At 50.4% G+C, this 27,634-nt stretch overlaps 1 long non-coding RNA gene across 1 annotated transcript; it reads right to left on the reverse strand.

Moving 5' to 3' along the window:
* Positions 1–20,197: 20,197 nt before the first annotated feature.
* On the reverse strand, positions 20,198–22,189 carry LOC134481332 (uncharacterized). The gene is made up of 2 exons (XR_010056825.1): positions 22,019–22,189; positions 20,198–20,428 (listed from the first exon to the last, which is right to left on the reverse strand). It is a non-coding gene; the product is annotated as an uncharacterized LOC134481332 (long non-coding RNA).
* Positions 22,190–27,634: the final 5,445 nt, after the last annotated feature.

Raw genomic sequence — 27,634 nt, forward strand, 5'->3', positions numbered from 1 at the left:
GAAGGGGTTGGGAAGGAGAAAGGCAGTGGGAATAAGAATCCAAAGAAAATAGATTAAAACAGTGTGCCAACACAACACCCTTCACTCAGTGCTCAGCTCGGAGGCAGGAGGCTGAAGACTCTGGATGTCCCATCACGTGGCATCCACAATTGCTGAGCCAATGTTGGGTGGTGGGGTGAGCTCAGCAGAGCCCGGACATTTTGTATGAGCCCTACTGCCATCAGCTTCCTGAGAGCCTTACCCTCTGGGCCTTAGATTACATGTGTGTTGGTATTGCCTTGGTGAGGGGTCATATTGGCAGGTACCCATAGTCCCAACCTCAGCCCCACCCTCATATCCCAAGGGAGAGAGCCCGGGGTTGTATGTCACATGGGCCAGCAGCTACCCCTATGCTCACAGGGCTGTGATTATATCTTGGAATCTGCACTGATGTCCTGTAGATAATTTTGCTTTGCAAGTGAGATCTGGTGGTATCTATGCTGGGAACTCATTTCTCACTCTCTCTCTCCCCTGCCACCTTCCTCCATCCTGGGCTGTCTTTTCACCCTTGGATGCTGAGTCCTGGTGTTCCCAGCCCTGTCCAGCCTTCCCACGATGACCATTGACTCCAACTATGTAGTGATCAGACCATGTCAGGGAAGTCACGTCTTACCCTGTAATCTGTGGCAGCGGCTTGGGGGAGTGGAAGGGGAGGTTCCAGGAGTGCTGGAGTCTGTATGCATCTAGTGACGTTACCAGACATTCTCCTTAGGCAGAGCCTGCCTGTTGACTACTTTCAGCACACAATAGCCCTTGATTGGACACAGATACATCAGGAAATACTAGAGACTTCCATCCTATTCTGATTTGACTGGATCTCAAGCCCATGTGTTCCATACGATCATAGAAATACTATCTGGCCTCCCCGATCCTGAGGATCCAGCACTTGAAACCCTATACGCTGTCCAGTTACTGCTCCTCTTTTCCACTGTTAAGCCCTGATGTCCGGAGCAGGCAGGTACCCAAGGAACTTAGCTGGGGCCCAGTGACATTCTAGCCAGTCTGAGTCCACAAAGGGAACGGGCTAGCTTAGTCAAGCTATCTTCTTTCAGGACACACTCAGTCCCCATTACACGGAACACGCATGAGGGGCGTCTATTCCGCCGCAGCTACTTTCAGCGCATGCGCGCATGAGGTACAGAAGGGAACGGGGATGCAGGGGTTGGGGAGCAGGGACTTAAGGACAGTGATAGAGAAGGCCAGGAATTGAGAGAAACAGAGGGCAGTAGAGGAAACACCAGAGTGCCAGGAGCCTCATGCTTCTGCCTAGCAGCTTACAGCAGTGTGCCGGGTAAAGATCTCTGGTTTGTCCCGACAGATTTGAATGCGAAGTCTCTCTGGCCTAAGTGGTTGGCCCCTGTCATTGAGCGGGACTGACCCTGAGACTTGGTCATTCTACAGGGAAGGTATAGCAGACAGCTCTGTGCCTGTGGTCCAGGGCAGGGACAGCATAGCACCCTACACATTGTGAAGTTCTGTACCCACACAGCACATTCTCTGGAGCGCCTACAAACACCGGGCAGGCAGGCCTCCTCCAGAACCAGAGCCTGTGAGCTGCAGCTAGCTTTCCCCTCTGGTTCTCAGTAGAAACTAGAGCGACACCTATTTCATTTTAGAAATGAATATTCATTAAAGTCGTATAATACAGATTTATGGCTGCGTTTTGAGGAGCAAATTAAAGAAATAAATAACCTGTAAGTCTCTGTGTGCTGGGCTGTGGTAGAAATGTCTCTATCCTCTGTCCCACCCCAAGCCTTATGGTCACCTACTGAATTCATTTAAATTAGTTAAATTTAGATATTAGTGAGTAGTCAAAAACAGTATCCGTTCTGGCATCCATATAATTCATTCATTTATTATGCAAAGAGCCCTGGATTCATTGTTCTGAGGTGGACTCATTTTCCTTTAGAGAAACTGAATTAGGTAATATTCTGCACACAGCTGAATAGATAGTGCAGCACTTTGCATCTTCCCTGGGAAAGGGTTGTGGTGGGCTGGGAGTTGGTCCCATGGGATGGCACCCAGGTACCAGGCACAGAGGTACAAAGCACAGAAACTCAATGGCTATGCCAGGCAATGTGCTGAAGGCTGAATCCTGAGCTGCTGATGTGTCACTGCAGGGTTTTGGAGGTAAAAATCTGAAGGCGCAGCCCGCCCTCCACTTCTGTAGGGGTGAGGCTCCTGGGGGCGGCGTTAGGCAACAGGCAAGATGGGAAATAGCTTATTCTGGGAGACTGGATCCCCCAGGTACAAAGTTCCAGTGTTCCTGAGGGTCCGAGGTCCCTGCCTGGCTCATCGGAGAGCCTCACAGCAGATAGATTGGCTCTTTCTTTGGTGGCAGGATGCCAAGCAGGAAAGTGCTGTCCCAGCCAATGGAGCCCAGCGCCCGCCCTGCCGCAGACTATTCTGGCTCCAGAGACCCCGAGGCATTACCTGAGGAGCTGCAGATACAGCAGTTTCTGGGGTGCCCTTCAGGCGAGTCTTAAGGCTTCCTCCAGGCTCCGTGGAACTGAAATGCAGCTCTAGAAACTTCCCCCCTTTTAGGGTAAATCACATGATCCCCCACTTCCGAAGGCCAACCCGTCTGCTGAATCTTAGCTTTGTCTCCGTGTAGCTGATTTGGGACTCAGTTGGCCTTAGAGCAGCAGTTCTCAACCTTCCTAATGTGGAGACCCTTTAATACAGTTCCTCATGTTGTGGTGACCCCTCCCCCCAACCATAAAATAATTTTCTTTGCTACTTCATAACTGCAACTTTGCTGGTGTTATGAATTGGATTGTAAATATCTGATGTGAAACCCCTGTGGGGGGTCGCGACCCACAGATTGAGAACCAGTGGCCCTGCGGGTGTCGGTGATTCCTGATCTGCCAGAAAGCTACAGTCAATATCTCGATGTTATAAGGTCACTTCCAGCCTGCTGCTTAAGGGCGACTTTGCTCACTGGGTGGGATGAGAACCAGGGAACCAGAAACCACTGTGAAAGCTGGACACCACCACCATCCCATCCCCCCATCTCCCCCACCCCTGCACGCAGAGACTAGGTGGGATTTCTGGACCTGTTGGGTGCACTCATGTCACCAGGGTGTCAGGACAAAGGAAGTGTACTTCCTCGAGGTCAGGGTCTTAGGAGAAGCGGGAATATCCGCTCTTGACATCTCTGCTTAAGAGCACAGGACTACCAGGAAAGAACACAGGACTCACCAGATTGATGTCTGGGTCCAACAACAATCTCTGTTCTCTCTGTCATAATCAACCTGGACATGGCCGTTCAGGAGAGGGGACCACAGAGCCCAGGGATTGAGTAGTATTTGGGGGCTGACTCTCTGGACCCCAGTTGCAGCCCCATCACATATCCCCCACATGGGGAGGGGGTCAAGCATATCTTCTCTCTGCTCAGGTATCCACTCTTTCCTTAGCTTAGAGGGACATCCTAGGGTGACAGATGCTGTGGCTGTGCACACACTGGCCATGCAAGACAGGGCTAGCCCTGCAGTTTGGAATCAAAGGCTTGGGGCTGGTTCTGATAAAGACTTTGCTGTCCCACCCTCAGGGTGAACTGAGGTACCTCTGAGAATCTCCATGGGGATCCTTCAGGACTTGAACTTGGGAAAGCTTTACCTGTCATCACAGCCCCCAGGCCCAGGAGGGGCCTGAAGTGAGCTGGAGCCGTCCTGGCTCAGTGGGTACTGAGGAGCAGGGACTTAGGTTGCTGCTAATGGGACAGCGGGAGCAGACACAGGAGACGGTCCCAGGACCAGTGTTTTTCTAGCCAGATACACAGTGAAGTCCCAGCTTTGTGCTCTGCAGACCCTGCTGGGGTCTTTCCCTGGATGGAAGATTCCCTCCCTAGGTGAGCATGGCATAGCTAGGGAACCACAACCGGTGGACCTGTGGAGTCCCTGGTTTCTGACTGTGGTCATATGCTGCCATCTCCTTCCTGGCTGTGGCCCCAGGTGGGACTTCAGGCAGGGTTTTGACCCTGTCATATTTCCAAATTCAGGTTTGGATGGAGCCCTTCCTACTTCAGCCCTCTCACCATGGAAAGCCAGAATCAGTATTTGGCTTTTCCAGCAGAACAGCTGCCTGCGAGCTCCTGATTTGCTTATGCGGACACTGCTGTCCTTGTGTTTATGGGACATTAGGCTCCCAGGAATGGAACGGTTAGTGCATGCAAAACTGAACATTTATGTCCAAAAGCCCTGCCTCCAGCCAAGGTCCAAAGAGCACAGAGAGGCTGGACTTGGTGGGGAACTGCTGGAGGCCTAGCCATGATTCCTTAGGTCTTGGGTCCTTGTTTGAAGGAACTCCGCGTTGATGCTTGTTTCTTCTGTTCTTGAAGTCTAGACACAGCGCACAGAGCTCTAACCTGCAGAGCCTGCCTTAATTGATTTCTACACCTGTCAGGTAGAAAGAGACCTACGTACAGAGTAGCCAGGGTACTGGACAGAGGAAGACATGTGCCCAATAAAGATCAACGTGGAGTCAGGACACAAGAACAGCTCTGAGCACTAGACCCAAGTTAGTCTGTCTACATTGGCCCTCAAAATTACCAGCATCAGAGATAGATCTCTCTGTCTCCTTTTCCTTCCCCAGTGTTTGGTACTTGGGTCTCTGTGGACCTCCCCTTTGCCTCTTTATCTCTGCCCAGCACTTCCTGTGACCTTTCCTGCAGTGAATTTACAGGAAGTTGGCTTCCTGGGGCCAGCATGTCTTGACCTTTCTTCCAATGAATTTACAGGAAATCGGCTTCCTGGGGCCAGTGTGTCTGCGTTTAATAACTCCATCCTGGAATCGCTGTCCAGCCAGGTAATTTAGTGGCCTGAGGGAATGCAGGCTGCAGGCTCTGTTCTGACTTCCACTGCAGGTGAGGACGCCATCCTGCTAATGGCGGCTGTGACTTTTACAAGGCCATTGAACGCTTGGAGCTAATATGATGGTGCCAGGAAAATTACCTGTAATGACAGCTCACCCTCATCATTGATAAATTGCCCAGTGGTCACCACATTAATATTATCAAAGGACACTCGCCTTGTCCTCACAGGAACCTAGAGGCACAGCACTCCGTGGGCAACATCCCTCTGAGCCATCCTGCATAGCTTCCCCTGCCCAGAAGGAGATGCAGGAGCAGTTCATCTTGGAAACCCCGTGTGGCCAAGGACATGGCTTCTTTGGTCAGGCTCGAAGCTTCCTGTGCTGAGGCAGTGCAGTGCATGAATGGGAGGGGTTGAGAATGTTCATTTGTCCTTTGACCTGTGTCCTTGGCTCTTGTCCAGAGACAGACACTGAACACATCCTTAATCACCACATTCCACAGGGGTCTGCCTGTGTCTTGCTATTCTGAAGCCTCAGACCCAGGAAAGATGCCGGGGAGGACCCAAAGAACCCAGGCAACCTTGCATATCTTCTCCTTGAGAGCTTCACTCAGCTGCCCCGTGTCTGAGCATCAAGTGATTACCAGTCTACATTCAGAATAATAGAGAGGGTTGGGGATTTAGCTCAGTGGTAGAGCGCTTGCCTAGCAAGCGCAAGGCCCTGGGTTCGGTCCCCAGCTCCGAAAAAAAAAAAAGAACCAAAAAAAAAATAATAATAATAATAGAGGCTCTGAGTAGACAGGAGGTGGAGACTGGTGCAGGTGGGCCTCTGGCGCTCACCCAGCTCTAAGGAAAAGGACAGCATGTGCTGGTGGGTGCCATTTCTCATTTTCATCCCTCATTGCTAAGAGCCATCCAAAGGATTCCTTCCCAGTCCTTGCCTCCACTCACTCATGGGTTCTCATATGGTCCCCCTGCTCCAGTGGCCGCAGCAGCAGCCCCTAGTCAGAGAGCAGAGTCAGCACACAGAAACCAATGTGGAGAGTGACGTGATCACATATGACTAGTGACCACATATGCAGAATGACTGTGACACCAAGGCGGACCACGCATGTACACTGACCACAAATGGTAAGTGACTGCACAAGCAGAGTGACTAATGCAGAGACGGATTTCACACAAAGGCCTGTACTGTTAGTTATAGAGCCTGCTCTTCTCTACCCTCAAGTCTTGTATGGATCAGGGTCAGGGGGTTGTGTGTGGGGTGTGAGTCTCACATAGAAGAGATGTGAGGCATGAGGTCTGATTTCGGCGGGAGATGAGTCTCTTCTGGGACTCTATCATTTAAGGGGAGCCAGGTTCTCTGATTTGGAGCTCCTCTATGGTTTGTTTCCTGGGTTGACCCTGCAGGATCCCCTCCAGCCTTCTTCTCTAGCTCACTCGTCCCACTGTCTGGCTGGCCAGTTTTATCTCATTTGAATTACCTGACCGATCCCGCCAAAACTTCTCCTGTGTCCTTCAATATGATGCCATGGGTCCCAAGGGCAAAACAAAACCTTGGCTTCCATTATCCTTAATGGTCTTTCTCTCAGTCTGGATACCCACACTGATGGATGTAAGAGGCAAGGGTTAGAGGGAAGAAGGTGCCCAGGGCTGGAGCCTTTAAATGGGGGGTCATTGCTGAGCATGCCCAACAAGATGATTGACAGCAAGGCAAGGGGAGGAGATGCCTGGGGCAGGGTAGAACCAGAATTTGAAGCTGCTGGGAAACCTCAGACAAGGTCCTGCCCTCTCTGAGCCTTGGGCTGTTTATTAAAGAGTAAAAAGGAATAGTACAGTACACTCTTTTTTTTTTTTTTTTTTTGGTTCTTTTTTGTCGGAGCTGGGGACCGAACCCAGGGCCTTGGGCTTCCTAGGCAAGCACTCTACCACTGAGCTAAATCCCCAACCCAGTACAGTACACTCTTACCTGGATAGACAAAGAGTTAAAATGTGAGGCAACCAGGGACAGCATCAGCTGTGTCTCTGGGCATTCAGAATATCCTTTGGTGGTGAACTATCCTTAAGGCTGCAGTTAAGTTGTTCCTGCAATAGCAGAAGCCAAGGCACCAGGATACTTTCCTGTCATGTATGTGCATTCACAGAAGATCTATCTGCATCTTTAAAAGACTCCAACTTTGCCTCTGTATCATTTGCATTGAGCTTTTAATCCCCCCACCCCCACCCTGTGAGCTTTCTAAAGAATCATAGGAAGAAACACCCTAAGTAGGAGCCTGAGTTCTCAATGATTTGGGGAGAGAGAGAAAAAAAAGGCCACCTTACTCTATGAATATGCTACCGACCTCATAAATATTCATAGAACTCTCTGGGCTGTTCTCCATTTCCAGGACAATGCAATACAGTCTCAATGTTTGCTTTGCTTTGTCAAATAAACTTCTGCTTAAACCACCTGTGTCTCTGAAGTGAACTCTTTCTTCCAGCAGACAAGAACCAAGGGTAGTTTATACCCTGTAGCAAGGGTATAAACTACTGAAATATGTAGGAAGCCAGGGTTCAATTACTACTGAAATACGTTGCAATCCTCCTGAGGGTTAGAACATACAGGTCCTAAGCTGTCATTGCTTATGTATCCAACAATACCCCAGTGTGTAACTACCCAGGTAGTTCAGCAGGAAAGAGATGGCCATGTTGATTCAGGAGCATCCAGAATTCAGGTTCCAGAAGAAATGTAAAGAATATATGCAGCATTAAGAAATAACTATCTAGAACACATTCCTGTGTGGTATTTTCATGTAGCATGCTTTCTTTGTAAGCAGGAACCAGCCATGATAACTCTTTCACATTTTTGTGCTGGGATGCCACCCCAAATCCCCACTCTACTGTATGTAGTAGGGCTGTAAAACACTCATTTCTCTTTTTGCCAGATACTATCCCACATCTGTCTCTAGCTGCCTGAGCCCTTCTCCATGGGATCATCAAGAAGGCAGGTTAGGGGATCAAGGACTTGCTTCCTTAGATGGGTGGGTAACTCAGTTCCTTACCAGATGCTACCAACAGCCTCTGCTCAGAAGTGCAGGAAGTCCTCCAGCCAGGCTCACTTACCTCAGAATCCAGTGCAACTGAGGTCTTATACGTTCCTGCTTAGCCCCTCTGGTCCCAGCTAATGAAGCCTTCTCTCGCCTCTCTCCACCAGGTCAACCCATCATTAGATTTATTTATTCAGAGAATTTCCTGTCCAGGTGTGTCCCCAGAGCAGTGTGTATGGATGCTAAATCTATTACTTAGTAAGCCTGGGCATTTAATCAATGAGGCTACATGAAGCCTTGTGAGGTAGAAAGGGCTCCAGGGAGAGAAGTCAGGCAAGAACATCTAGAGTGGGTGGAAGGTAGCTTTTATCTGTGGTTTTGGGCATCTGGGCTCTGGCAGTGGGGTAGTTTGAATGAGATTGTCCCCTTCCCCCATAAGTTCATATATGTGAGTGCTTAGTACCCAGGTGATGGGCTATTTGAAGAATTGAGGGGTGTCACCTTGTTGGAGGGGCGTGGCCTTGTTATGTCACTAAGGGTGGGCTTTGAAGTTTCTCAAAAGCCCACAGCAGGCCCATAGTCTCCCTTTCTTCCTGCTTCCTGTAGATCAGGATGTAAAGCTCTCAGCTGCGACTCCAAAGCCACAGCTGCCTGCATGCCGCCATGATGAGAAAGGACTAACCCTCTGAAACGGTAAGAAAACCTCTAATTAGAAGAGTGGCCTTGGTCATGGTGCCTCTTCCCGGGAATGGAACAGAGTTAGACAAAGTAGTGAGCTATATAGCCCTCTAATGTTGTCATCGCAGAAATCCACTGAGCACCTCCACGAAGTCGCTCACCAACCATCATATACATCCAGTAAACACATGTAGATAGACTGCGCCTGTAGTGGCCTAGAGGCTAGGCAGGAGGCATGCAGATCTTTACTCCTACTGAGCTTATAGTCCTGTGACAGAATGAGAGATGATGGTGATGATGATGACAAGAGTTATGGTTGTGATGGTGGTGATGGTGGTGATTGTGTTGGTGGTGCTTGTGTTGGTGATGATAATGATGGTGGTGATAATATTGGTGACAATGATGGTGATGGCAGTGATTGTGTTGGTGGTGATGAAGGTGGTGATGGTAATAGTGGTGATTGTGATAGTGATGATGATGATGATGATGATGTTAGCCAACACAGTGATGAGCATAATTCTCATTGGTCCACAAGGTGATGCTTGGACTTGACTCATCTCAGGTCAGCATCCTCTTTCCCACTACGTCCCTATGTAAAATGCAAGTGCCCACACAGACAGATCTTCACAGGGCAAAGCCTGCAGCTCTCTAAAAGTATAGTTCAACAAGAGGAGCTGTAAGTGGTGAACTTCAGTAAACATTAAGAGCATTTGCTTCTTCCACCGCACTGACAATGGAGTGAGAGATTTCCTCTTATAGCAATAGGATGGAAGGATCCAGCACAGAGCCCTCCATGCCACCACTTGGCCTCAGATCAGACCTCAGGGATGTTCCCGAGGCCAGTTCTTTTCTTCTTTTTAATGTCCCCTAATGGACATTCTGAACTCTGCCATTATTTTGTAGCGCTTCCTGCCAAGATAAATGCTGCTTCACAGCCATCTGCCACACTGGCCATCCCAGGCTTGGCTGACGGGGCGCCCTGAAGCTCAGAATTGATCACAGGCACCAGGAGCTCTGACTCAGAACAAGTAGCGACTGGATGCTCACGGAGACTAACCGTGGCCATCGTTACCACCTGCGCTCAGGCTGGACTGGTGCCTGGACAGCGCTGGCCTCAGCGTGGACTGCCATCTGCAGGCTGTGTTGTGGAGAGCGCTGTCCCCACTTTAAGTGGAGGTGACATGTAGGGCTGCCATTCCTAGCCTCATCAGAGCCAGTAGTGTGTTGAGACTTCGCACGGGAGGACCGGCAAAGTGTTCTCAGGCTCCTAGCTCCCAACATCTGAGACCACTCACTACCCACTGTTTCAGGATTGTCTTCCTAGTCCCCTGGCTACCGGCTCCAGTTTCCTGTGGTGCCTATGTGTGTACCTGAGACCCTGTTGCCCCTTGGTCTTTTTGTTCTCTTCTCATCTGCTGTGTTTAGGGATGACATAGCTCTCTTGCTGTCCCCAAGACAGCCCCAGATACACACTCTAACAAAGGACACAGAAATGTCACCCACATTTTTATTTTCTCATTATGTTAATTCATTGTTCACTGCTTGAAAAAATAGATAAAATTATAGAGGAAATAAAAATTAAAAACCTGTGCATGCTTATATATGTAAAACAAAACGGCAGTGCCATTGGCATAGAGATAATGCCAATTTGTACCTTTTTAAAATAAGCTCTAATTATTGTGAAATACAGATACATAAAATGAGTTACCCTTACTGTATAAACTGAGGACATGACTGCTCCAAGAGGTGGTTAAGGGGAACATTTTTATTGTAGATACAAGGGAGAGAACAGCCAGAGGCAGGGAGAGAAAATAGCAGACTAAACATGGCCAGCGGACTGGATGGGGCCCTGGGGTAGGGGACAAGAGAGGAAGACAGAAGAGAGAGGGGGTTCAAAAAGCCCATGGCTAAAATGGCAGCATTATACAGGAAAAAGAAGCTGGAGGAAGGGAGCCTCCAGAAGGGTAGGGTAGGGAGTGGGGTGAGAGAAGCTGAGACGAACTACAGGTGGTTGTGATATTGAGAAATCATGGGGCCAGCATGAACTGTGGTATGCTAATAAACCCCACTCCCACCCCCTACCCCCACCTCCAAGTTTCTTTTAGACATGATACTTACTTTTTTTTTTTTTTTTTGGCTTTTCAAGACAGGGTTTCTTTGTGTAGCCCTAGATATCTAGAGGCCAGGCTGGCCTCTAACTCAGAGATCCACCTGCCTGTGTCTCCCAGGTGCTGGGATTAAAGGTGTGCACCACTACCTTCCAGGTGACACTTAGCATTTTTAGGCAGTTTATAAAAGGTCCAAGACATGAGTAGCTGTGTGTATTTAACATTTGAACTTGGTGGGTTGGGAGATAAGTACACACCACAGAGATCGTCGCTGTGATCAGCCCCTTCCTGTAACATCACCACCATCAGAAACCCTTGGAACCACCAGTGTACTCAGAACATTCATTACAGTCAGAACCATCATTACAGTCAGAATCATCACTACAGCCAGAACCATCACCACAGTAAGAGCCATCACCACAGTTAGAGTCATCACCACAGTCAGAGTCATCACTACAGTCAGAGCCATCACTACAGTCAGAACCATCACTACAGTCAGAGCCATCACCACAATCAGAGCCATCACCACAGTCAGAACCAGCACCACAGTCAGAGCCATCACAGCAGTCAGAACCATCACACAGTCAGAACTATCACACAGTCAGAGCCATCACTACAGTCAGAGTCATCACCACAGTCAGAGTCATCACCACAGTCAGAGCCATCACCACAGTCAGAGCCATCACACAGTCAGAACCATCACACAGTCAGAACCATCACCACAGTCAGAGCCATCACCACAGTCAGAGCCATCACTACAGTCAGAGTCATCACCACAGTCAGAGTCATCACCACAGTCAGAGCCATCACCACAGTCAGAGCCATCACACAGTCAGAACCATCACACAGTCAGAACCATCACACAGTCAGAACCATCACCACAGTCAGAGCCATCACCATAGTCAGAGCCATCACCACAGTCAGAACCATCACACAGTCAGGACCATCACACAGTCAGAACCATCACTACAGTCAGAGCCATCACACAGTCAGAACCTTCACCACAGTCAGAGCCATCACCACAGTCAGAGCCATCACCACAGTCAGAGCCATCACCACAGACAGAACCAGCACCACAGTCAGAGCCATCACTGCAGTCAGAACCATCACTGCAGTCAGAACCATCACACAGTCAGAACCATCACACAGTCAGAGCCATCACTACAGTCAGAGCCATCACCACAGTCAGAGCCATCACACAGTCAGAACCAGCACCACAGTCAGAGCCAGCACCACAGTCAGAGCCAGCACCAGAGTCAGAGCCATCACACAGTCAGAACCAGCACCACAGTCAGAGCCATCACCACAGTCAGAACCATCACACAGTCAGAACCATCACACAGTCAGACCCATCACCACAGTCAGAGCGATCACACAGTCAGAACCATCACACAGTCAGAACCATCACACAGTCAGAACCATCACCACAGTCAGAGCCATCACTACAGTCAGAACCATCACTACAGTCAGAGCCATCACCACAGTCAGAGCCATCACTACAGTCAGAGTCATCACCACAGTCAGAGTCATCACCACAGTCAGAGCCATCACCACAGTCAGAGCCATCACACAGTCAGAACCATCACACAGTCAGAACCATCACACAGTCAGAACCATCACCACAGTCAGAGCCATCACCACAGTCAGAGCCATCACCACAGTCAGAACCATCACACAGTCAGAACCATCACACAGTCAGAACCATCACTACAGTCAGAGCCATCACACAGTCAGAACCTTCACCACAGTCAGAGCCATCACCACAGTCAGAGCCATCACAAGAGTCAGAGCCATCACCACAGTCAGAGCCATCATACAGTCAGAACCATCATTACAGTCAGAGCCATTACTACAGTCAGAGCCATCACACAGTCAGAGTCATCACCACAGTCAGAACCATCACCACAGTAAGAGCCATCACTACAGTCAGAGCCATCACTACAGTCAGAGCCATCACCACAGTCAGAACCATCACACAGTCAGAACCATCACCACAGTCAGAGCCATCACCACAGTCAGAGCCATCACACAGTCAGAACCATCACACAGTCAGAACCATCACACAGTCAGAACCATCACCACAGTCAGAGCCATCACCATAGTCAGAGCCATCACCACAGTCAGAACCATCACACAGTCAGGACCATCACACAGTCAGAACCATCACTACAGTCAGAGCCATCACACAGTCAGAACCTTCACCACAGTCAGAGCCATCACCACAGTCAGAGCCATCACCACAGTCAGAGCCATCACCACAGTCAGAACCAGCACCACAGTCAGAGCCATCACTGCAGTCAGAACCATCACTGCAGTCAGAACCATCACACAGTCAGAACCATCACACAGTCAGAGCCATCACTACAGTCAGAGCCATCACCACAGTCAGAGCCATCACACAGTCAGAACCAGCACCACAGTCAGAGCCAGCACCACAGTCAGAGCCAGCACCAGAGTCAGAGCCATCACACAGTCAGAACCAGCACCACAGTCAGAGCCATCACCACAGTCAGAACCATCACCACAGTAAGAGCCATCACTACAGTCAGAGCCATCACTACAGTCAGAGCCATCACTACAGTCAGAGTCATCACCACAGTCAGAGTCATCACCACAGTCAGAGCCATCACCACAGTCAGAGCCATCACACAGTCAGAACCATCATACAGTCAGAACCATCACACAGTCAGAACCATCACCACAGTCAGAGCCATCACCATAGTCAGAGCCATCACCACAGTCAGAACCATCACACAGTCAGGACCATCACACAGTCAGAACCATCACTACAGTCAGAGCCATCACACAGTCAGAACCTTCACCACAGTCAGAGCCATCACCACAGTCAGAGCCATCACCACAGTCAGAGCCATCACCACAGTCAGAACCAGCACCACAGTCAGAGCCATCACTGCAGTCAGAACCATCACTGCAGTCAGAACCATCACACAGTCAGAACCATCACACAGTCAGAGCCATCACTACAGTCAGAGCCATCACCACAGTCAGAGCCATCACACAGTCAGAACCAGCACCACAGTCAGAGCCAGCACCACAGTCAGAGCCAGCACCAGAGTCAGAGCCATCACACAGTCAGAACCAGCACCACAGTCAGAGCCATCACCACAGTCAGAACCATCACACAGTCAGAACCATCACACAGTCAGACCCATCACCACAGTCAGAGCCATCACACAGTCAGAACCATCACACAGTCAGAACCATCACACAGTCAGAACCATCACCACAGTCAGAGCCATCACCACAGTCAGAGCCATCACACAGTCAGAACCATCACACAGTCAGAACCATCACTACACTCAGAGCCATCATACAGTCAGAACCATCACACAGTCAGAACCATCACACAGTCAGAGCCATCACCACAGTCAGAGCCATCACCACAGTCAGAACCATCACTATAGTCAGAGCCATCACCACAGTCAGAACCATCACACAGTCAGAACCATCACACAGTCAGAGCCATCACCACAGTCAGAGCCATCATACAGTCAGAACCATCACACAGTCAGAACCATCACACAGTCAGAGCCATCACCACAGTCAGAGTCATCACCACAGTCAGAACCATCACTACAGTCAGAGCCATCACCACAGTCAGAACCATCACACAGTCAGAACCATCACACAGTCAGAACCATCACTACAGTCAGAGCCATCACCACAGTCAGAGTCATCACCACAGTCAGAACCATCACACAGTCAGAACCATCACTACACTCAGAGCCATCATACAGTCAGAGCCATCATACAGTCAGAACCATCATACAGTCAGAACCATCACACAGTCAGAACCATCACACAGTCAGAGCCATCACCACAGTCAGAGCCATCACCACAGTCAGAACCATCACTATAGTCAGAGCCATCACCACAGTCAGAACCATCACACAGTCAGAACCATCACACAGTCAGAGCCATCACCACAGTCAGAGCCATCATACAGTCAGAACCATCACACAGTCAGAACCATCACACAGTCAGAGCCATCACCACAGTCAGAGCCATCACCACAGTCAGAACCATCACTACAGTCAGAGCCATCACCACAGTCAGAACCATCACACAGTCAGAACCATCACACAGTCAGAACCATCACTACAGTCAGAGCCATCACCACAGTCAGAGCCATCACCACAGTCAGAACCATCACCACAGTCAGAGCCATCACCACAGTCAGAGCCATCACTACAGTCAGAGTCATCACCACAGTCAGAGTCATCACCACAGTCAGAGCCATCACCACAGTCAGAGCCATCACACAGTCAGAACCATCACACAGTCAGAACCATCACACAGTCAGAACCATCACCACAGTCAGAGCCATCACCACAGTCAGAGCCATCACTACAGTCAGAGTCATCACCACAGTCAGAGTCATCACCACAGTCAGAGCCATCACCACAGTCAGAGCCATCACACAGTCAGAACCATCACACAGTCAGAACCATCACACAGTCAGAACCATCACCACAGTCAGAGCCATCACCACAGTCAGAGCCATCACCACAGTCAGAACCATCACACAGTCAGAACCATCACACAGTCAGAACCATCACTACAGTCAGAGCCATCACACAGTCAGAACCTTCACCACAGTCAGAGCCATCACCACAGTCAGAGCCATCACCACAGTCAGAGCCATCACCACAGTCAGAGCCATCATACAGTCAGAACCATCACTACAGTCAGAGCCATCACTACAGTCAGAGCCATCACACAGTCAGAGCCATCACACAGTCAGAACCAGCACTACAGTCAGAGCCATCACCACAGTCAGAGCCATCACCACAGTCAGAACCAGCAACACAGTCAGAGCCTTCACTGCAGTCAGAACCATCACACAGTCAGAACCATCACACAGTCAGAGCCATCACTACAGTCAGAGCCATCACCACAGTCAGAGCCATCACACAGTCAGAACCAGCACCACAGTCAGAGCCATCACCACAGTCAGAGCCATCACACAGTCAGAGCCATCACACAGTCAGAACCAGCACCACAGTCAGAGCCAGCACCAGAGTGAGAGCCATCACCACAGTCAGAACCAGCACCACAGTCAGAGCCATCACCACAGTCAGAACCATCACACAGTCAGAACCATCACACAGTCAGACCCATCACTACAGTCAGAGCCATCACACAGTCAGAACCATCACACAGTCAGAACCATCACTACAGTCAGAGCCATCACCACAGTCAGAGCCATCACCACAGTCAGAGCCATCACTACAGTCTGAGCCATCACCACAGTCAGAACCATCACACAGTCAGAACCATCACACAGTCAGAACCATCACTACACTCAGAGCCATCGTACAGTCAGAACCATCACACAGTCAGAACCATCACACAGTCAGAGCCATCACCACAGTCAGAGCCATCACCACAGTCAGAACCATCACTACAGTCAGAGCCGTCACCACAGTCAGAACCATCACACAGTCAGAACCATCACACAGTCAGAACCATCACTACAGTCAGAGCCATCACTACAGTCAGAGCCATCACCACAGTCAGAGCCATCACACAGTCAGAACCAGCACCACAGTCAGAGCCATCACCACAGTCAGAGCCATCACCACAGTCAGAGCCATCACACAGTCAGAACCAGCACCACAGTCAGAGCCATCACCACAGTCAGAGCCATCACACAGTCAGAGTCATCACACAGTCAGAACCAGCACCACAGTCAGAGCCATCACCACAGTCAGAACCATCACACAGTCAGAACCATCACACAGTCAGACCCATCACTACAGTCAGAGCCATCACACAGTCAGAATCATCACACAGTCAGAACCATCACACAGTCAGAACCATCACACAGTCAGAGCCATCACCACAGTCAGAGCCATCACCACAGTCAGAGCCATCACCACAGTCAGAGCCATCACCACAGTCAGAGCCATCACACAGTCAGAACCATCACACAGTCAGAACCATCACTACACTCAGAGCCATCATACAGTCAGAACCATCACACAGTCAGAACCATCACACAGTCAGAGCCATCACCACAGTCAGAGCCATCACCACAGTCAGAACCATCACACAGTCAGAACCATCACACAGTCAGAGCCATCACCACAGTCAGAGTCATCACCACAGTCAGAACCATCACTACACTCAGAGCCATCATACAGTCAGAGCCATCATACAGTCAGAACCATCACTACAGTCAGAGCCATCACCACAGTCAGAACCATCACCACAGTCAGAGCCATCACCACAGTCAGAGCCATCACCACAGTCAGAGTCATCACCACAGTCAGAGTCATCACCACAGTCAGAGCCATCACCACAGTCAGAGCCATCACACAGTCAGAACCATCACACAGTCAGAACCATCACACAGTCAGAACCATCACCACAGTCAGAGCCATCACCACAGTCAGAGCCATCACCACAGTCAGAACCATCACACAGTCAGAACCATCACACAGTCAGAACCATCACTACAGTCAGAGCCATCACACAGTCAGAACCTTCACCACAGTCAGAGCCATCACCACAGTCAGAGCCATCACAACAGTCAGAGCCATCACCACAGTCAGAGCCATCATACAGTCAGAACCATCAGTACAGTCAGAGCCATTACTACAGTCAGAGCCATCACACAGTCAGAGTCATCACCACAGTCAGAACCATCACCACAGTAAGAGCCATCACTACAGTCAGAGCCATCACTACAGTCAGAGCCATCACCACAGTCAGAACCATCACACAGTCAGAACCATCACCACAGTCAGAGCCATCACCACAGTCAGAGCCATCACCATAGTCAGAGTCAGCACCACAGTCAGAGCCATCACCACAGTCAGAACCATCACACAGTCAGAGCCATCACCACAGTCAGAGCCATCACCACAGTCAGAGCCAGTACCACAGTCAGAGCCATCACCACAGTCAGAACCAGCACCACCATCAGAAGCACCTAGGAAACACCACCATGGTGAGAACCACCAGAAATAGCACCACAGTCAGCACCACCAGGACCAGCTGCTCCACCCTCACTGATGGCTCAAGGTCCTCAGAGCTGTACATCTGTTGAGAATCCCTCTGAGGTACTGAGCCCTGTGAAGGATGAGCTAGCTTTGTGGGCACCTTGGTCTCATCCTGTGTCTGGAAAGAATCTGTCTGAAGGACCTTGTGGCTTATTCCTGAGATGCTAGGGAAACCAGAGAGATAGCAACAGGGTAACTTATCCTCAGGGCCCAGCTTCCTGTGGGGAGATAGAGAAACCATGGACATGACACGACATGGCAGCTTGTCCTGGACCCAGTACCTGTGTGGCACGGCCTTCTCTGACCTTTCCTGTAGAGTCTTGCAGTGTGTGCCAGCTAGCACTGGCTTTCTACAATGGGTGTTTTGTTTTGTTTTGTTTTGTTTTGTTTTGTTTTGTTTCTTCTTCTCTTGATTGCTAAGTTGTTCTCACAATTCCAAAAGTCCAGAAATTTATTCAAAATGTATGGTGCCTCCAAAAACAGACCCCGCCCCCTTTAGGATGCTCTGAGGCATTACTCCTCCATAGGTTCCATACACAGGCTTCAAAGGCACTGCCTACAGCTTATTGGAGACATGGACTGATCATAGTCCCTAGAAACCAGACCCTGCCTCCAACAAGGCTTCAAGGACACAGGCGACTCCAGGCTCCAGTCAGGACTCATTCTGGCTGTATACTGAACTCTCTAGAAAACTTGTGTCCAACCCCCAGGGATTTGGGATGACATTTGTCTTCTTATAGGTCTGCCAGTCCAAATTAGAGGCCCAAGCTCTCCAGGTAATCCAGGGCAAGCATATGGAAGGTGAAAAGGCCAAGCAGGAGACAGAGCACAGTCATGCTGCCTCACAGTATCCTTAATCCAAGAAGTTTGGGGGGGGGGGTGTTTGAGATTACCAGCCTCTAATAAACACAGGTAGACCCTCCCCCCAGCATACCTGTTCCCTCTTAAGTTGCTTGGGTCCTTCTGAATCAGAATAGGCAAGCAGCTCTCCTAGGAACTGTCAGCCTTGGGTCCTGAGGGATTACGTACAGGGGTATGGATGCTCCAAAGGCCACACTGAAAGTCTTTACCCAGCAAGCATGAAAGATGGCTTTCCCAATGACCGCATAGATAAAGCTTTCTTCCCCCTAGCATCAGACTTCCTCCCTCGCACAGAGTCTAACTTTTTTCCTGAGGCCTCTTGCAATTAAGGCAGAGTTGTAGCCATCAGGCTGTTGGCCTGTGTACTGGAGGTTTTCCACGGAGATCTCTAGTCCAGCTAGATGCGCAGGTTCAGGTGAAAGGGAGAGAACTTGGGCAGGGAGGGGGAACTGTTTCCGCTGCCTCCGCTGCTGGTGCCTCCACCTCCGTTTCCATCACTGCTGCTTTGGTTGCTCTAGGATGTCATCAGGCCAGGCTGAGCCAGCAGGAGACTGACTAGCCAGCGTGGGGTGCAGGAGAGCTTCTGGCGGCGATTTCCGGAGATCTGGAGAGCAGATCTCTTTCCCAAGGGGGCTGTGTTACAGCTCTTATGACAGAAGCTCTTAGACGACGGAGTAATTCCTGTACACACTTAATCTTTCCGAATAGAATAGTTATATTAGTTATATACAGTTTTGGAATGGGTCAGTGTCTGGCAGCAGGTACTTCCTATTGGTTTGGCCTGAGAGCTTGAGAAGACCTCATCTACATATTTGGGGGCGTGGTCCTGCTTCTAGGTGACTGATCTGCCTTGAGCCTACGGACCTGTGCTCATGTCTTCACCTGTGGAGGAGGGGCTTAGGGCATTGCCCCACATGACTGATCTGTCTCAAACCTCTCTACACCCTCTCTACACCGGGCTGTAGCTACTTGAGAGGGGCCTGGTCCTGGGAGACTGAGAAGCGCCTGCCATCCCTTAGGGTCCCCGTGGCTTCGACCTATCTCCACTGGGAATCAGGATATCTTTCAGAGCCCACAGGCAGTATGGAGTGTTATATCCAATAGGAGTGGCAGGATTTAACTACCGGCATGTGGAAGCTATTATAAAGCTCAACTCTCAGTAGTAGCAGAAGCAACACAGATAGCCCTGTGGTGACAGTAACAGCCCAGAGTGTCAGAAACCCTTGGCTCTTACAAGGGGGCTGCTCACAGCAGCTCTTCTGTGACCAGGACCTTCAGTTCTCCCTAGTGCCACTGTCCTTACCATCTCTGTTCCCCATTTTTTTCCGCTCTGACTGCTCTCTGGAGTCACCAGAACTGTCACTTCTTGTCACCGTTGTCGTATTCTCCACTGTCATAATTCTGCTTCTGCTTGCCACCAAACTGGAAGGCCCGTTACCAGCATAGCCCATTCTACTAACGCTGAAGGTCAAAAATAGTCAAGGAAAGAACACGAGAGGGGTTTTTGTGTTGGGCCCTACTACTGCAACACTAGGATCAGTGTCGAGGTGTGGGTCCTGGCACACTGGTAAGTGAGGCAGAGATCCTGCTCTTTTATACCAAAGGGGCGTGGCAAGGGGGATTGAACCAATCATAGTGAGCCTTCATGCAAATGAAGAGTTGTTCTTGCACCAATCACAGGCAGGCCTTCTGCTAGGCCAGTGAGGTAGTGCTCCCCACCCGGCCCGATTGAGAATAGCTATAGGGCAAGCAAGGTGGTCTAGAATTCAACGCAGGCTGCTTAAACAAGTTGTAACTGCAACAGTCTGATTTGCAGTCAGATGTGTCCACATTGGCAGCAGGCAGCTGCGGTTGTAGTGTAGTTTTCCTGGAGGCATCTGTGGAGTATACAAAGGAAGATGATTCACGGGGCTGGGGACAGAGGGAGACAGAGAGGGAGAGAGGAAGGGGGACAGAGAGGGGAGGTTGGAAGCTATTATAAAGCTCAACTCTCAGTAGTAGCAGAAGCAACATAGACAGCCCTGTGGTGACAGTAACAGCCTAGAGTGTCAGAAACCCTTGACTCTTCCAAGGTGGCCGCTCATAGCAGCTCTTCTGTGACTAGGGCCCTAGTCTCTGGTCTTCAGTTCTCCCTAGCGCCTTCCCACATTCAACCTTGCTTTCCATAAGCAGAGATGGATGCTCCTGGCCAACTTGTTATAGATGGTCTACTTACAGGTAAGGACTAGCTTGAACAGGTGAGGCTAATTTTCATGAATGTGTATGTATGGCTGGAGCTGCTGTGGAAAGCACATGCAGTCCCCAGGAGGCTTATGCAACAGGCCCTGGGGTGGGCGATAGAAGAAAGCCCTCCGAGGCCACCCTAGCATTGATCAGAATGCTAACTGCAGTTAGACCTACTATTGCAAAACCTCCCCTCCCCAACATGGAGAAGCAATGGGCAGGGGACCTGATGATCCTGGAGTATAACTTAGAAAAATACCCCGAGGGGTTGGGGATTTAGCTCAGTGGTAGAGCACTTGCCTAGCAAGCACAAGGCCCTGGGTTCCGTCCCCAGCTCTGAAAAAAAGAAAAAAGAAAGAAAGAAAAACACTCTGACATTAATCCCTAGCTAGTCACTTAAGTGGGTGCAGGCCCTATGTGCCTGTGCTTCTTGGAGCCCTTTGAGGATTTTATCAGGACACAGCTGAGGTGAAGGGGGACAGTTCAGGAACCAGAAGTCACCTTAGTGGGGGTGCTGATTTCATTCCTTACCTGTGTGTAAGATAGTGCCCCTGTGACACCGAGTAGTTGGACAGTTGTTTCTGGGATAGAAAGGTGGGCTGCCAGCAGCTGTGGCACTGACCGTGCTGCAGGCTCAGCTGTGTGTATTTTTAATGCCCCTGCTGGATACAAGGCAGACCAGCTGACCCTCCCCTCTCCCTTCAGTTATTGGCTCTCTCCACTGTGCTGATTGGCCTGGGGTGTATACTGAGAAGCTGTCCCCTGCCTCTGGTCACATCTTGATGGGTACATGGAACACCCCAACCCCTGTGCTCCCCATGTGGTGCCAGAGACCTGGGAAAGTCATGCTTGTAGCTTACGTGACAAATGTGGAGGGGGGAACGACAGTGTCATAGGAGGTGTGCCAACACCTGTCACACGGACACTGTTTAAGAGGCCCAGCCGTAGACACAAAACTAAAAATGGCCCGAGTCTGCAGTGTGCCCTCACGCTGGGGCACAAACGCTTAAGCGATAATTTCCAGCTCCTTCCACATGCAGCCAGATGCGATCTTTTCGTTTTTTCTTTTTTCTTTTTTTTTTTTTTTTTTCAGTTTTGAATTTGCGACCTCTAATCACTTCTAGGAAAATGAGTGTTGTGAATTAAAATTCCAGCTTGTTTGAACTTCCCTGCTTGATTCCTCTTCCCCATCTTGTCAGTGACCATCTGTGTAGGCTGACATCCATCTCTTTGAGTGTCCTTACCTGCCCAGAACTAGTTATAGTCACAGACGGAAGTTCCTCAACGCAGCTGACACACCCCAGGGGTTCCGGGGCCGCGCTGCCCTCACTGTCCATCTCCCTGGGGTAGCTTACAGCCTTCTGGATTTAGCTGGATACATAGTATCCTAGAATAAAAACACATCCCAGCATCCCTTGCAGCAAGGCGTGGTCACATCCCAGCATCCCTTGCAGCAAGGCGTGGTCACATCCCAGCATCCCTTGCAGCAAGGCGTGGTCACACCCCAGCATCCCTTGCAGCAAGGCGTGGTCACATGATTGTGTTCTGTTCAGTGAATAAGAGCTGAGATGGCAGGTGGCGCTTCCTGGTCACTGTAACCCACACTTTCTTTCCCTCTCTGTGAAGGGAGATGGATGTCCCCAAGAAAGTTCTGTTGGATCCTGAGGAGAGAGGATTGGCCAGTGCTGGTGAGACAAAGCAATAGAGAACCAGGGACCTCAACATGGGGCATTGGTCGCACAATACGGGCCAGCATGCGTCTGGCTCATGATAACAGAAGCCATCCCTATTCTGTTGAAGCTGCTCTTAGCAGGGTGTCCGTTCTTGCAGTGACTCCACCTCCCGATGTTGTCCCCAACCCGCATGAAGCTACAAATTCACTGTACCCAAATCCGCCACCCTGTCCCTCAGCCTACATTCTTGTCACCTCACGAAATACTTCGTAATACTTCGGGAGCATTCAGCCCAGCCTTGTTCCACGCACATGCTGGGCGCTAACTCTGCAGCAGGCTTTAGGTCTTGCCTCGAGGTTGCAGCCAGGGATTCCAAGCCCTTGTGTGTGGACTGTGAATAGCAACTCTGTTCTGCCCCACGGCAGCCTGGGAAGCGAATGTGCAGCACCATCTGGGGGAACTCTTCCAGGAAGTTTCTATCAACCCCTGAACTTCACCAGGCTGTAGAGCAGTAGCTGCACTCATCCTAACTCCGTTGCAGGGAGGCCTGGTCATATGACCATGTTCTAGCCAATGGGTGAAGAGGAAGATTTCCTGCGAGGTTAGGGTGGATTGATAGGCCAGAAGTGACTGTCAGGATGATGGAAACTCTGCAGAGCTCCAAACCTCTTGTGCATAACCGAGGGAGCTGCTCCTGAGCCTCTGCCTCTGCCCCGGGCTGAGATTGCAGCGTTAATCAGTTTTTCATACAATGGAGAGCTCTCTTTCAACTCGTTCTTAAATACTCCCTACTGCCTCCTCCCCTTCAGCTAAGATGAAACAAGACAAGATGCTCCGCTGCCATTTGGCAGCGAGTCCCAGGTGAACTCTGAACACCCAGCTCAGAACAAGAGTGTGTGTGTGTGTGTGTGTGTCAGACATCCACAGGGAGAGTCTGGAGAAGCAGGATGGAAGACCTGGGTGAATGAGAGCAGGCAGCCACGCCCCCAAGGCAGCCACGCCCCCAAGGCAGCCACGCCCCTCAAGGCAGCCACGCCCCTCACAGTCCTGCCCTCCATTTCTGAGGCTCCGGGTTCTTTTATTTTTCGGTGTGTGTGTGTGTGTGTGTGTGTGTGTGTGTGTGTGTGTGTGTGTGTGTGTGTGTGTGTGTGTGTTCTAGTGTGGGCACACGTGTATGCAGGTGCACATGCACATCTGTGAGCACATAAATGGAGGCCACAGGTTGATGGTGGATGCCTTCTTTGGTCCTCTCCCCTACATCTATTGAAGCAGGGTCTCTCACAGAACCCAGAGCCCATTGATTCAGATACTCTAACCAGCCCACCCCTTGGATCTCTTATCTTCACTCCCTACCCCAGCACTGGGATTATAGTCATCTTACCACACTCCTCTGGATTTTTCTGTGGGTGCTGGGCAAATGCTTTATCCACAGAACCATGCCCCTAGCCCCTGGGAATCATTTACCGACACTGTCACGTTTGTGTACAAAAGGAGCCTTGCCCAATGTCAATGCTCAGGGTTCTTGGGCAGATGAGTTTTCCCAAACACAGGGCCTTACTTGTCTAAGCTGGCCCCTGATGCTTTGACGTCAAGGGACTGAGCAGAGAGAGGGTACTTTTCTGCAGAACAGTGTTTTCTGCTGTGAAAACAGGAGGGTGGGGGCAATCAGAAGGCTGTGGGTGTCCCCGAGATCATCATATATCTTGAGAACCCCTCTCCCCAGCTTGCACACTCTCTGCCCCTTGGGTGTTTAGAATGCAAATCCACATTTTCTACCATTCTCTTTAGCTACGTGTGACCAATTTTTGACCAATAGCCCATGAAAGAAGCGATGCCTTTAAAGAGGAAGACCACATGTGGTCTCCACCGGGGCTGCAGAATGCTGCAACGGACATCATTCCCATGCTAACAAGCAGGAGCCAGACAGTCCTCAGGATCATAACAGAGAGAGCTGAGGTTTCCGGGATACACCAGCTCCTAAGGAAGACATGTGGCTTCCAGGAGAGGTAGTTGGGGCACTGGCTTGCTAGGATACAGCGGGGACCACACAGGGCTCCCAAGAATATTTGTCTCAAGATGCTTAACAAGATCTAAGGCTCAGTGTGCCCTCCCAGGTGAGTCCAGGGTAACAGCCATCACAGACCTGCAGGCAGAAGGGAGCCACTTGCCGAGCTTCTCATTGGAGGATGGCAGGAATGAGGGAGCTGGGCCTACTTTCCTCTGTGATATCAACTCTTAGAAGTGGGGAGCGGTCACATGTGTTATTTCAGAGGTGGAAGGAAGCCCTTCTGGGTTCCCTTGCTCTGTTTCACCCATGGGGTGACAAACCAAAGCGTTGAGCACCAATAAGCCTGTCTCCTCTGGGAAACAGGTGACAGGCCACAGTGGCTGGGAGTAGAGAAGATGCTTCTAGGGAGCCAGCACAGGTCCCTAGGTCCTGCAAGCAGCTCTCTGCTGCTGGGAAGTCAGAAGCATTAGTCCTGGAATCCTTCAAATGATGAGGAAGAGCTGGGGAGCAGTCAGTGGGCTGCTTGGTGGGCAGGAGGATACCCAGTACCTACACTGCTCACGATATTCGAGCAAGCATGGAAAGTCTGTGGAGATTATCCTGTCCCAACTATGAGGCCAAAGACATCGATGACTATTTCCTGCTGAGAACGCAAGAGTGAGGAGATGTGGGCAGAATTCTCCGAGACTATATATATATATATATATATATATATATATATATATATATATGTGTGTGTGTGTGTGTGTGTGTGTGTGTGTGTGTGGTGTGTGTGTGTGTGTGTGCGCACGCGCATGCACACATGTGCACATGTGCACACACATGCACTTTTACACTTATATAAGAAGAATTTTAATAGAACAATGGTGGCACATGCCTTTAGGTCCAGTACTTAGGAGGCAGAGGCAGGCAGACCTGTGAGTTCGAGGCCAGCGTGGTCTACAGGCTACACAGAGAAACCCTGTCTCAAAAAACTAAACCAAAACAAACCCCAAAAGTTCTAGGATCCACAAACGGAAGAGAACGTGATTTTTGTCCTTTTATGTCTTTCTGTTTCACTTAACGTGGTAAAGTTCGGTCGTGTCCATTCCCCTGCAAATGGCGTAATTTAACGTTTTTTTTCATAGCCGAAAAGTCTGCAGTGTCTCTGTACACCCCTGTTTTAAACCCATTCTTCCGTTGATGGATACTCCTGAGTATACAGCAGAAGAATCCTTAAGCCAGCACACCACAATCATCCATGTTTATTAAACCGCTAATCTCAGTAGCCAAGTGATGGGATCAGCTGTGACCTAACTTGTAACTGAAGATTACGGTGCAGTGGAAGAGGCAGGGGCAGAAATCCAGACACCAAGCAACGAGCACAGTCAGACCCCAGTATGATGCAGAGAACACACCGTGGGCGCGGAGTAAACAGATCAGCGTGTTAAAGCCTGGAGTGAGAACAGAGCCCACGCGGACACCACAGATGTCAGCAGAGCTGGGGGCTGTGAGGATGGATCAAAGGTTCGTGCAGAGGGAGTTCTGAGGACGCCTCTGAATGCAGCCCAGAGGTGAGGAGGGAGAGAGATGCCATAGGGTGGGTTAAGCAAAAAGATGCGAAAGGTTAAATCCTTTTGATCCTAGGGCTTAGCCAACCCCAAGTGGCCAAGAAGATACCTTGCTTTGTACAACAAGCTCCAGAGAACAGAGGGCTGGGTCTGACATGATTAAGAGATATCGGGAAAGAAATGTCAAATGCATAGAAGGTGAAGACTTGAGTGGCGGTCTGTCTGAAGCACAGAAGTTGGCTGGGCCATGGACTGGCGCTGGGCAGGTGATCCGATGTCCGGGGGCCTCCCTGCCTTAGTCTGTAAAAACAGAGACTCAGATCTGTCTGTAGCTGAGATGCTTCGGGAATCGGGGATCACAGGTGTCTCCAACAGCTCGGCACAGCAGGTGCCTGGGCTGAGACAACAATTACGCTTCAGCAGAGACCCCCCCACCTCTATCTCTACTTCAATGAGACACAGGTTATAAATACCCAGGGTCCTCTGTGGAACCTTGTGTGAGTCAGTGTCTACCCGGGCACAAGACCCATCCAGGGAAGAGAAGACCATTCCGCAGCAGCTACATGAGAGGAGCAAAGACCAACATTTCTCACACACTTGCCTCAGACCAGCAGACCTGGGGTCACACTTCGCCCGCCCACACTCGTCTCAATGGCTCCGTGATTGTCATGGAGGGTTTCCGTGTTCACAGGGCAGCAAACTGAGGCAGGAGAGGAAGAGGCTTTAACAAAGGCCACATGCGAGGTGAAGAGGGAGACAGGCATCAAACCTGCTGCTGAAGTACAGGCTGGACAGAGCTGCCCTTGAGGTCACCGCATCTCCCAGAGAAGTTCGAGCTCATGGCTGGGATACTGAGGCAGACCAACATGGCTGCACAGAGAACCTGGCAGAGCTGCAGTAGGGAAGACCTAGGTCCACACTGGGCAGAGCGTAAGAGAGCACAGAGATGGTCCTTGGCCCCAATGGAAGTCCGCCTTCCCATGCCAGCTTCCTAGAAAGAGGGGATCCCTGTGGGTAACAATCAAAGTTGAATGACAGGCGAGTTGGAGGAGCAGCCGCATGGTGACATTTCTCAGGGGCAGAGCTGCTCTGGGAGGTGTGTGGGGGTGGGGGTGGGGGTGGGGAGATGTGACAGTCATGGCGAGGATGCCTGTGCTGAGCTGACTTCTTGCTGAGGCAGGGGCTTACATCCCGTGACTGAATCACACTGAGGAGAGAGCAGGCCTGACTTAAGGGCCATGCATGGAGCTGCTAAGAAAAGGAAGTGACAGAGAAATAGCTCTGTGTCTTTCTGATGCCCTTTCACTTGGCCTCCACAGCAGAAAGGACTTGCTTGAAGGGAACAGGCATCCTGCTTGATGTGGCTCTGGGAACACGCCCAGGCCATGCCCCCTGTGGCCTCCTGAGGCTGCCACTGAGCAGAGCTGGTGGGTAGCAGAAGTGAATGTGGCTACCACAGGCACTGGCTGAGAACCAGACATGAGAATCTGGTTCTTCTACCCTGGTGGAGGAGACTCTTGCCTATGATAGCCCTCCCCCATTCTAACGCCCCTCTCCCTTTGTTCTCTACCCCTCACTATTTCTTCTTTCCCTCCTGAGGACACACAACATTTAAGCTGGTCACAGATG

Source organism: Rattus norvegicus, chromosome 12 (assembly GCF_036323735.1).
Source record: "Rattus norvegicus strain BN/NHsdMcwi chromosome 12, GRCr8, whole genome shotgun sequence".
Lineage (NCBI taxonomy): Eukaryota > Metazoa > Chordata > Mammalia > Rodentia > Muridae > Rattus > Rattus norvegicus.